The following is an 11,931-nucleotide window of genomic DNA, read 5'->3' as shown; positions in this document are numbered from 1 at the left end:
ATGATCATCTTTCAGTGCGTCACAGTTTTTCGATTTCTTTCTAACGCATTAAATTGTATGTGACAGAAAAAAAGGCACGTCGGTGATTACATTTCGTCGGTGACATTTTTATAACATTTCTTCTAGTTATTCTAGTTGTCGATAGAAGGCGCCATAATAAAAAATTTTTTTTTTTAATTAGATAATAATATTACAAATATAATCTGTATAATTTATAAGACTATACAAATCAAAGAAAATACCATTTTATAAATGCAAGAAACACATTTGATTTGTTTTTATTCCAAATTGAAAATAAAATGTGACAACTGTCAGATTTAACTAAAATGTCATGTTAGAATAAATGTCATAAATGTGTATTATCACGGACTTACCCTTTTTCCTATCATTTGTTACGCACTGAAAAATGATCATGAAAAGGACAATATAGTGTGCAATATCATATGATTTTTTAAGGTAGTTGCTGTAGTAAACGGCTTAAAGCAAACTTCACACTTGTGAGGCGTTTCTCCAGTTGTAACGGTCACGTTACAAAATTAGCTCTTTAATTATTATTATAATTATTTTTCCTCGGTCTCCATTTAAATTCTCTAATTTCTCGTATAGGACTACTGGGGTGACGTCATACCTCGGCGATGGAACGTACTCCACCTATCGAGAATGATTTCGTTTTCTGAGAGAGTTTGACGTTTACCTTGGCGGAGAAGCGCCTCTCGTTCTTTACTTGACTGTTGGCTGTTGTGTCGAATAGAGGTACCATATAGAATGGCGGATGATTTCATCCAACTTATTTTATAACATCAAGCAATTTAAAGTAAAGTAAAAAGTTACCACCAAGGATTGTCTGGAGTGAGGAGACATGTGGGTGACAACTCCTGTTGGAGTCTAAATAGGAATCATTCGGTGAGATTTATTTTTTTTGTAATAATTTTTAATTAGCCATTGTCATGTGTTTTTTGTTGTGGAATATTTAAAATATTAGTCCCATTGTTAAACTTTCTTAGTCAATCTATTAAGGGAAGGGTGTAGACTATTTCGATCTTTATATTATCTTTATATCGATCTTTTATATTAATGTGGTTTTTGGTTTTACATAACCAAACATTTTTGAAGTCCTCAAATTAATATTGAAAATAATTACCATTTCTCTGTAGGTTTTAAATTATTGAACATCCAATATTTTATAAATTCAATATATTTTTACAGATATTTCCTCAAATAAATCATTTCAGTGTCATTTATCCATGTATTCACATTCAAAACAGTTCAAGGTTACCTGAGATTGGTTTTTGTTCCAGTTTTAATGGTCGGTTTTTCTATACTATTGCTTCTAAAAAGTTCCTCAATTATTTCTTCTTCCCTTTACTTTTTGCTCATGTTTAAAATGAGAAATAAAACTGGGAATGTTTTTTAGCCATTTGGGAGAAACCCTACCATGAAGTCATAGACCTTATTTGACCACCTAGAGAAACCACTACAGCCACAGTCAAGTCATCATGGGAGTATGTCGATTTGGGAGCAAGCTATGGGAGCGTTCCAGCTCAATTTTCGTCTTGGCACCTGGGCCTACAGGAGTCATGGGGTCGCACCATCCTGGTGCATCATTTTCTAGGATGCAACCGCAACCTCGTTTGGGAACATTTAGTGAGGTGTTTTAGTAACTATTGGTTTTTTTATATTTCAGACTATCTGTTAAATACACTATGTTTTTTTCCAGATTTAGGTTACCTCTGGTTTTTTTTTTGACATATTTGTATATTAGATTATTTGGTTCCCAAACTTTGTATCTACGGTAACTTCTTGTGCACAGGAATAAGCCTAGAGAAAATTAGGTTTTTAATACTTTATTATTGCTTTTGATATTGGTTTATGTAATTAGGGTAAATTTATTTTTTTTAATATTACTAGCTTGTTTCCCAAATATTTTACTGTTATTCGCTTTATTCCATTTGTTCGGTTAATTTAGGTCATCGTCGGTATTTATCTCAACTTCATTTCTACTTTAGTCAATTGTATATTTAACTTTATTTATTCATTATTGTATTTTCCCTTAGTGAGGCTTGGACCTATTTATTTGTAGTATTTTCATCTTTGTCAGTTTCCTTTAGTTGTACGTAGCAGGCGTACTATAACCATTTGGTAGAAAACTTATGTAATTTTGTACCCTATATATATGTAAGAGGTATTTAAGTTTATAACAGATAACATTATTGTTGTTATCTTTAAAATATATATAGCTTCTTGTATAACTTATGTCATTTTAGAGTTACATGATATATGCTTGTCTAGCTCAGAGATTGTTAAAAATCTAGTAGTTATTTTAATAAATATTTATTTATTTTGTATATCATGAATTTTACTACTCCTTTATGTTCATTATTACAGGTTTGATATATTTAATATTTGACAGCAGTATAAGATACCTGGGAAAATGATCGAAGATCATTTTCATGGCGCCCATGATTAGTTAGTTTTATTTATTTTGTTCGTTTTTAGTCATTATTCATCTCCATTCATTTTCAGTACATTATTCTTATTTTATTATTTCATCTTTTAGTCATCATTACTATCTATATAGAGCTACTGTTCTTCGACAGGCATGCAAACGAGCCGTATCCATCCTTGAGTGTCAAGTGGTTTTCTTGCATCTCTTGCTAGCCAACTCTATTCAGTTTGCCTCTGTCTCTTCCCACTTCTACTTCTATCCCTTCTAATTCCCCTTTCTTCAGTACTACTGCACTTTAGTAGTATTTTTTTTTATTTTTCCTATTGCGGCTTCTCAACGTAGAAGCCACTTCACCCTTTCTTTACACACCCCACACTCTCTTCTTTTCATCCCAACTATTTAGTAACCTACCTAGTCTTTCTTTTTTTTCCTTACTTCTGTTGGAGTACCTATATCTTTCTTTTTACTTTCACTCCAACAGAAGTTTTCTCATTTTTGTTACACTGGCGCCCAACGTGGGGCCAACCGTTTATGGTTTTAAGACAGTAGTTCTTTTAGTTCATTTTTATTTTATTGGAATTTTTGTATTATTAACTTTTTGATATCTTTGTATACATGTTACTTCTGATTTATTTTTGGTCTTTAAAACTTTACGAATACTAAACAGGTAGACTTATGCTGCTTTTGGTTTTGATTAGTTTATTTCGATACCTCATTTTTAGTTTTAGTGGTACAGCTCATATGTTAGTTTGGATTTTGTATTTTTATTGGAAACTTATTTATGTATTTAGATTGAGTATACATAACTGACATTATGTTCTATTAGTTAAATTTTTATTCCTTCTACCAATGGTAGTGCGTTTGCGCGTACAATTAATCGTTGAATATATGCATATATTTTTTTTCTAGTGTGGTTATATTTTACACCTAACTAGAAATTATTTTCAGTATTTAGGTATTTTATTTACTTTATTGATTTGATTATTTATATATTTTGCTGGCATTTTGATTTGTTGGTGTGTCGCTAATATTTTCTCCATATGTATCTTTGTCTTACAAACTTTAGATTATATTTTATATTTGTTATTTTTGATATTTGGTTTGTTTGGTAAGACAGGCACACACCACAAAGCACAATCAGTCCACAACATTAGCTTCTACACATGATACGTTGAATTCGCATGGTTCGGATGATTACAGATGGTCATCCAAATTATTTTTCTTTAATTGGTAGTGTTAAACATAACAATTATAATTATTGTATAGTAAAGTAGTTCCATTATCCATCTCAGTTTCGAGTTTTATTATTGTTGATAATAATATTATATCACCCGTGTTGAGCTGGCCCCCCCACTTGCAAAAATTAAAAAACGAATAGCCCTGATTTATGAGCTATTTATGAGCTCTCATATTCCGCAAACTAAAAATTTTGAGCTCGTTCCACTGAGCAGGAATTTAATACCCTAGTGGGGGGGGGGCTGAGTCAGCCCCCCCCACTACTTAAAAATAGGAATATTGAATCGGTTTTTGCGGCAGAATTACGAGCTATTTATGAGCTCTTGAAATTATATAGTTTCGATTTTTGAGCTCATCCCCTTCACCCCCTAACAACCCTTTAATTGATTTAACTTAAGAGAAAGATGCTGAGAAAACTTAAAATATATCGTATTGCGGATATAATTCCTATAGCTTATATACTCTAAGAATAAACTATTAAATCAAGGGCATTTCGATTATTGAGCTACAACCCCTTCGCAAGAAAACCACCCTATCTTCCCGGCTTAAGAGAAAGTTGTACTTAAAATGCGTTAAACTAATTATTTGGCGACTACATATCATTTAATAATTTATAAGCTTCCAAATTACGCGCATTTAGATCAGTAAATTGCAATTTATTTTGTATAGTGCAGTCACTGAAGGTAAAAATCAACGATTACCTTCAATTTCGGTGAACCTTCATCGATTTTCACGAAAATTGGTCAGTGGTTAGAGGATACGTCAAGAAACAAAGGTGACATGGTACCACCTTGCGCCTTTACCCTGAGGGTGGATACCGCCCCTTCTCCGGGGTGAAAATTATTTTATAAAAAATAACTGCACAAATCAATAAAAGAACAAATTAAAAGCAAAATTTATTATATAAAGTTAATAAAATAAGTCAATACTTTTTAAGTTATTAAAGATCAAAGATTTTAATTATTTGTGAAAAAAAAAATGCATGTTTTGAAGAGGTTTTTTGTAAATCACTGAAAAACTGTAAGTTTTTACAAAAAAACTAATAGTAGTTTAATTCGTATAGCTTATATTCTAAGAATAATCTCTAAAATCACGCGCCTTTCGATTATTGAACTACAACCCCTTCGCAAGAAAACCATCCCATATTCCCGGCTTAAGAGAGGGTTGTACTTAAAATAATTTAAATTAATTATTTGTCGACTATATATTGTTTAATAATTTATGAGGTCGCAAAATATACGCATCTCAATTATTGAATTGCCATTTTCTTTCTATAGTGCAGTCACTGAAGGTAAAAATCAACTATGACCTTCGATTTCGGTAAATCTCCATTCATTTTCACGAAAATTGGTGAGCGGATTTTGATACTATCAACTTTTTCTGGATCTTATTTTTGATGGGTATTTCTAAGTACTTTGACAAGTATTTAGTACCTAAGTGTTATAAATTGCATCTTTTTCCCGTTATTTAAACTTGAACCCTTAGATTTGAACAGTCGCGGAAAAAAATATACATTTAATTACCAATAACTTACTTTAAATTAACATTAAAGGTTTTTCAAGTAAGCAATTTATTATATTTTTTATTAGCTTCAATTTTAGTGATGAAAACTTTTTTGTAAAAACTTACAGTTTTTGAGTCATTTATGCAAAATCGCTCTAAAGCATGCATTTTCTTTCCAAAAATTAAAATATTTGATCTTTAATATCTCAAAAAGTATTGATTTATTTTAATCACATTATGTAACAAATTTTGCTTACAATTTGTCCCTCTCTCGATTTGTGGGGTTATTTTTAATAAAGTAATTTTCACTCCCGAGAAGGGGTGACATATACCCCAGGCTAAAACCCCAAGTTGTTATTGTCAATTCGTGAAAATAAATGGAGATTTACCGAATTCGAAGGTAATAGTTGATTTTTACCTTCAGTGACTGCACTACAGAAAGAAAATGGCAATTCAATAATTGAGATGCGTATATTTTGCAAGCTAATAAATTATTAAACGATATGTAGTCGCCAAATAATCAATTTAAATTATTTTAAGAACAACTCTCTCTTAAGCCGGGAAAATGGGGTCGTTTTCTTGCGAAGGGGTTGTAGCTATATAATCGAAAGGTGCGTGATTTAAGAGTTTATTCTTAGAACATAAGCTATACGAATTAAACTACTATTAACTTTTTTGTAAAAATTTACAGTTTTTCAGTGATTTACAAAAAACTTCTTCAAAACATGCATTTTTTTCACAAATAATTAAAATCTTTGATCTTTCATAACTTAAAAAGTATTGACTTATTTTATTAACTTTATATAATAAATTTTGCTTTTAATTTGTTCTTTTATTGATTTGTGCAGTTATTTTTTATAAAATAATTTTCACCCCGGAGAAGGGGCGGTATCCACCCTCAGGGTAAAGGCGCAAGGTGGTACCATGTCACCTTTGTTTCTTGACGTATCCTCTAACCACTGACCAATTTTCGTGAAAATCGATGAAGGTTCACCGAACTTGGAGGTAATCGTTGATTTTTACCTTCAGTGACTGCACTATACAAAATAAATTGCAATTTACTGATCTAAATGCGCGTAATTTGGAAGCTTATAAATTATTAAATGAGATGTAGTCGCCAAATAATTAGTTTAACGCATTTTAAGTACAACTTTCTCTTAAGCCGGGAGGATAGGGTGGTTTTCTTGCGAAGGGGTTGTAGCTCAATAATCGAAATGCCCTTGATTTAATAGTTTATTCTTAGAGTATATAAGCTATAGGAATTATATCCGCAATACGATATATTTTAAGTTTTCTCAGCATCTTTCTCTTAAGTTAAATCAATTAAAGGGTTGTTTGGGGGTGAAGGGGATGAGCTCAAAAATCGAAACTATATAATTTCAAGAGCTCATAAATAGCTCGTAATTCTGCCGCAAAAACCGATTCAATATTCCTATTTTTAAGTAGTGGGGGGGGCTGACTCAGCCCCCCCCACTAGGGTATTAAATTCCTGCTCAGTGGAACGAGCTCAAAATTTTTAGTTTGCGGAATAAGAGAGCTCATAAATAGCTCATAAATCAGGGCTATTTGTTTTTTAATTTTTGCAAGTGGGGGGGGGGCCAGCTCAACACGGGTTATTATATCAATGTGGGTACCATAATATAATGCTCATAGAAATCAGATACTTTAGGTTGAGATTTAAACATAAATCTTTTATTAGTTAGAAACATTGGTACTTTTTCTATTAAGTTTAGAACAATCCTCAGAAGAAGATTAACTTAACGGTGTCATTCAAGCTAATCTCTTCTTCTGTTTGTCTTTAGCTTAGCTCAATCATTAGTATGGTTAGAAATTTTAGTCTGATTTTTTTTTACCATCTGATAATGCAGGTACCTACATACATTGCTTGATTGCATCTTTGGCTTTGTTGTTGATGACTTTTAATTTATTACTTATTAATTTAATTATTATGTAGTACTTTATGTATGAGTTTAATTTTTTTTTGGTATTAGGCATGGTGCATTGTAATTATTATTATGAGTCAATGTTATTAATTGCTAATCCTGTCAGTAGGATTATACAATTAATCAGAACTTCACTTGTATTTTTGTTTAGTTTCTGCACACCTAACCCCTTAAGTTAGAAGGGTTGTTGAATTATTATATATTTATATACTTATTTGGACAGGTAAGCTCGTACAAGTACTCTTGTTTAATATGGATATTATTATGGAACTGTATGTTATGCACTACTTATCTCAGGTTATGTGTTATATTATTTGGAATATTTGATTACTTACTAATTTTTTTTTGATCATATTTAAATCTTGTTATTGAATTTGCCATATTGGAAAGATGTTGTGGTTTAATTTGTTATTAGGTTACTCTATTGACATTTGGCTCCAATATCTTAAATACTTTATAATAATTCAGACCCTTATTTCCGATACAGTATGATTCTGGAATTAGTTTGGAATTTTGATGTAAGTATGTATGAATTCTTGAGTCTTTCATATTTCTTCTTAGAAACTACTTAGTCTGTTGATGCTCAAAGTTGGTGAATACGTGGGTTCGAAGTTCAGCAAGGCGCCATTGCTATCCGATTTCGCAATCTATGTCTTTCATTGCAGAGTAGACAGATGTTTATCTATCATAATATTTCTGGTCAGGAAATGCCTGCAGCATGTCCTAACGATTCTTGTCTAATTAGTCCAATAATTCCAGTTACATATTTACAATTTGATAGGGAAGTATTTAGTTTATATTTTATCTCGTACTTCATATTACGTTTGTTGTTGACTATCCCTATACGCAGTAGGTTTGTTAAGTCAGTATTTGGAGTGTTTAGACAAATGAGTTGTTCATCAGAGTATATTCCCACTTCTTTCCTTAGGCATTAGTTGCTATTCAGATTCTGGAATATTTCCTGAATAATTCCATGTATGTGAGAGCGCATGAATTTGCAGTTTTATTTAAAATTGTGCTCGTTCTCGTCAATTTTTTTCCCTATCACTTATCATATTTTTTTTTCTTCCTATTATTTATCATAGTGCCATAGACCTTGTAAGTTCACCATTCATTCTGTTTTCTTCCTTACTTATTCTTATATTAGTACCTTATCTGAGTCTGGTTATTCTCATACATCTGTTGTAGCAACATGCTATAGTTCGCGAATACCAGCACGAATTAAGTTATGTATTTTCTAGAATATTTTAGTCAATACACTATAGGTATTTATCTTACCTTTGATTTAGTTTGGTTACATCTCTGTTACTTAGTCTGTTAGTAATTTATTCTGACTTATTTTGATTACTTAGTTTGGATAGGTCCATATTACCGGATGAGGGTGTATGTAGACCTAATTTAGTTATTTTGTTCAGTATTAGTTACCATTGGATCCAATAATTTAGTTTATTTAGTATTAGTAAGAATTGGTCCATAAATTTGCCTGATCGTTCTTCTTTGGATATACTCCTATATAAATCTGGTGTCCATTGATAGTCCGATTCTGGATAAGTGTCCGATTCTTCATTTATTTTGTGTAGTTAGTTGGATAGGTTCGTATCACCGGATGTGAGTGTACGTAGACCTGATCTGTTTATGTGGTTTAGTATTGGTGTGAATTGGTCCATAAATTTGCCTGGTCGTTCTTCTTTGGATATGCCTTTTATGAATCTGGTGTCCACTGATAGTCCGACTTTGGATTAAGTGTCCGATTCCACATTTATTTTGATTATTGAGTTTTGGATTCCTTTGGTATGTTTATTATTGGTATTATTTGGCATTAGTGAGAATTGTTCCATAAATCTTCCTGATTGTTCTTCTCTGGATATACTATTATGAATCTGGTGTCCATTGTTAGTTCAGTTTTGGATAAAGTGTTCAATTCTTTACTTATTTTAGTTACTGTTTTTTTATTCACTTTGATATATTTTCTTGTGATATGGTTCGAATTGGCTCACACCTTTTCCTGGTTGTTCCGTCCTTGGATATATCCTTTATAAATCTGATGTCCATGGATAGTTCAATTTTGGTTTTAGTGCCCAATTCGACACTTAGCATTATTATGAACTTTAGTGCAATATTTAGTTCTGTTTTGACTTTTAAGCAATATTATGTCAATATTTGGTAGCAGAGAGTAACAGTAACATTTTAGTATGAATTTGAGTCATATATTTATTTTTCCTTGATCATTAGTTTATATTTAGAAGTAATCTTGCGAATCAACGTGGATTGTTAGACTATTGTAAATTTAGTTGTTAATATTTTGAAGTTTAGAAAAAAAAATTTTATGGATAAAATTTTTTTCCCGAGTAGAAGGGGATTGTAACGGTCACGTTACAAAATTAGCTCTTTAATTATTATTATAATTATTTTTCCTCGGTCTCCATTTAAATTCTCTAATTTCTCGTATAGGACTACTGGGGTGACGTCATACCTCGGTGATGGAACGTACTCCACCTATCGAGAATGATTTCGTTTTCTGAGAGAGTTTGACGTTTACCTTGGCGGAGAAGCGCCTCTCGTTCTTTACTTGACTGTTGGCTGTTGTGTCGAATAGAGGTACCATATAGAATGGCGGATGATTTCATCCAACTTATTTTATAACATCAAGCAATTTAAAGTAAAGTAAAAAGTTACCACCAAGGATTGTCTGGAGTGAGGAGACATGTGGGTGACAACTCCTGTTGGAGTCTAAATAGGAATCATTCGGTGAGATTTATTTTTTTTGTAATAATTTTTAATTAGCCATTGTCATGTGTTTTTTGTTGTGGAATATTTAAAATATTAGTCCCATTGTTAAACTTTCTTAGTCAATCTATTAAGGGAAGGGTGTAGATTATTTCGATCTTTATATCGATCTTTTATATTAATGTGGTTTTTGGTTTTACATAACCAAACATTTTTGAAGTCCTCAAATTAATATTGAAAATAATTACCATTTCTCTGTAGGTTTTAAATTATTGAACATCCAATATTTTATAAATTCAATATATTTTTACAGATATTTCCTCAAATAAATCATTTCAGTGTCATTTATCCATGTATTCACACTCAAAACAGTTCAAGGTTACCTGAGATTGGTTTTTGTTCCAGTTTTAATGGCCGGTTTTTCTATACTATTGCTTCTAAAAAGTTCCTCAATTATTTCTTCTTCCCTTTACTTTTTGCTCATGTTTAAAATGAGAAATAAAACTGGGAATGTTTTTTAGCCATTTGGGAGAAACCCTACCATGAAGTCATAGACCTTATTTGACCACCTAGAGAAACCACTACAGCCACAGTCAAGTCATCATGGGAGTATGTCGATTTGGGAGCAAGCTATGGGAGCGTTCCAGCTCAATTTTCGTCTTGGCACCTGGGCCTACAGGAGTCATGGGGTCGCACCATCCTGGTGCATCATTTTCTAGGATGCAACCGCAACCTCGTTTGGGAACATTTAGTGAGGTGTTTTAGTAACTATTGGTTTTTTTATATTTCAGACTATCTGTTAAATACACTATGTTTTTTTCCAGATTTAGGTTACCTCTGGTTTTTTTTTTGACATATTTGTATATTAGATTATTTGGTTCCCAAACTTTGTATCTACGGTAACTTCTTGTGCACAGGAATAAGCCTAGAGAAAATTAGGTTTTTAATACTTTATTATTGCTTTGATATTGGTTTATGTAATTAGGGTAAATTTATTTTTTTTAATATTACTAGCTTGTTTCCCAAATATTTTACTGTTATTCGCTTTATTCCATTTGTTCGGTTAATTTAGGTCATCGTCGGTATTTATCTCAACTTCATTTCTACTTTAGTCAATTGTATATTTAACTTTATTTATTCATTATTGTATTTTCCCTTAGTGAGGCTTGGACCTATTTATTTGTAGTATTTTCATCTTTGTCAGTTTCCTTTAGTTGTACGTAGCAGGCGTACTATAACCATTTGGTAGAAGACTTATGTAATTTTGTACCCTATATATATGTAAGAGGTATTTAAGTTTATAACAGATAACATTATTGTTGTTATCTTTAAAATATATATAGCTTCTTGTATAACTTATGTCATTTTAGAGTTACATGATATATGCTTGTCTAGCTCAGAGATTGTTAAAAATCTAGTAGTTATTTTAATAAATATTTATTTATTTTGTATATCATGAATTTTACTACTCCTTTATGTTCATTATTACAGGTTTGATATATTTAATATTTGACAGCAGTATAAGATACCTGGGAAAATGATCCAAGATCATTTTCATGGCGCCCATGATTAGTTAGTTTTATTTATTTTGTTCGTTTTTAGTCATTATTCATCTCCATTCATTTTCAGTACATTATTCTTATTTTATTATTTCATCTTTTAGTCATCATTACTATCTATATAGAGCTACTGTTCTTCGACAGGCATGCAAACGAGCCGTATCCATCCTTGAGTGTCAAGTGGTTTTCTTGCATCTCTTGCTAGCCAACTCTATTCAGTTTGCCTCTGTCTCTTCCCACTTCTACTTCTATCCCTTCTAATTCCCCTTTCTTCAGTACTACTGCACTTTAGTAGTATTTTTTTTTATTTTTCCTATTGCGGCTTCTCAACGTAGAAGCCACTTCACCCTTTCTTTACACACCCCACACTCTCTTCTTTTCATCCCAACTATTTAGTAACCTACCTAGTCTTTCTTTTTTTTTCCTTACTTCTGTTGGAGTACCTATATCTTTCTTTTTACTTTCACTCCAACAGAAGTTTTCTCATTTTTGTTACACAGTGTGCAGTCTCAAATGT

General features: G+C 31.7%; 2 long non-coding RNA genes across 2 annotated transcripts; both read left to right on the top strand.

Moving 5' to 3' along the window:
- Positions 1-425: 425 nt before the first annotated feature.
- Positions 426-2,345, top strand: LOC126879577 (uncharacterized). Its single transcript, XR_007696131.1, has 2 exons — positions 426-903; positions 1,415-2,345. It is a non-coding gene; the product is annotated as an uncharacterized LOC126879577 (long non-coding RNA).
- Positions 2,346-7,921: 5,576 nt separating this feature from the next.
- LOC126879576 (uncharacterized) lies at positions 7,922-11,306 on the top strand. Its single transcript, XR_007696130.1, has 2 exons — positions 7,922-9,876; positions 10,377-11,306. It is a non-coding gene; the product is annotated as an uncharacterized LOC126879576 (long non-coding RNA).
- The last annotated feature ends 625 nt before the right edge of the window (positions 11,307-11,931 follow it).

Source organism: Diabrotica virgifera, chromosome 2 (genome assembly GCF_917563875.1).
Source record: "Diabrotica virgifera virgifera chromosome 2, PGI_DIABVI_V3a".
Taxonomy (NCBI): domain Eukaryota; kingdom Metazoa; phylum Arthropoda; class Insecta; order Coleoptera; family Chrysomelidae; genus Diabrotica; species Diabrotica virgifera.
Note: the sequence above shows the minus strand (reverse complement) of the source record. Positions and strands in the feature narration are given on the sequence as shown.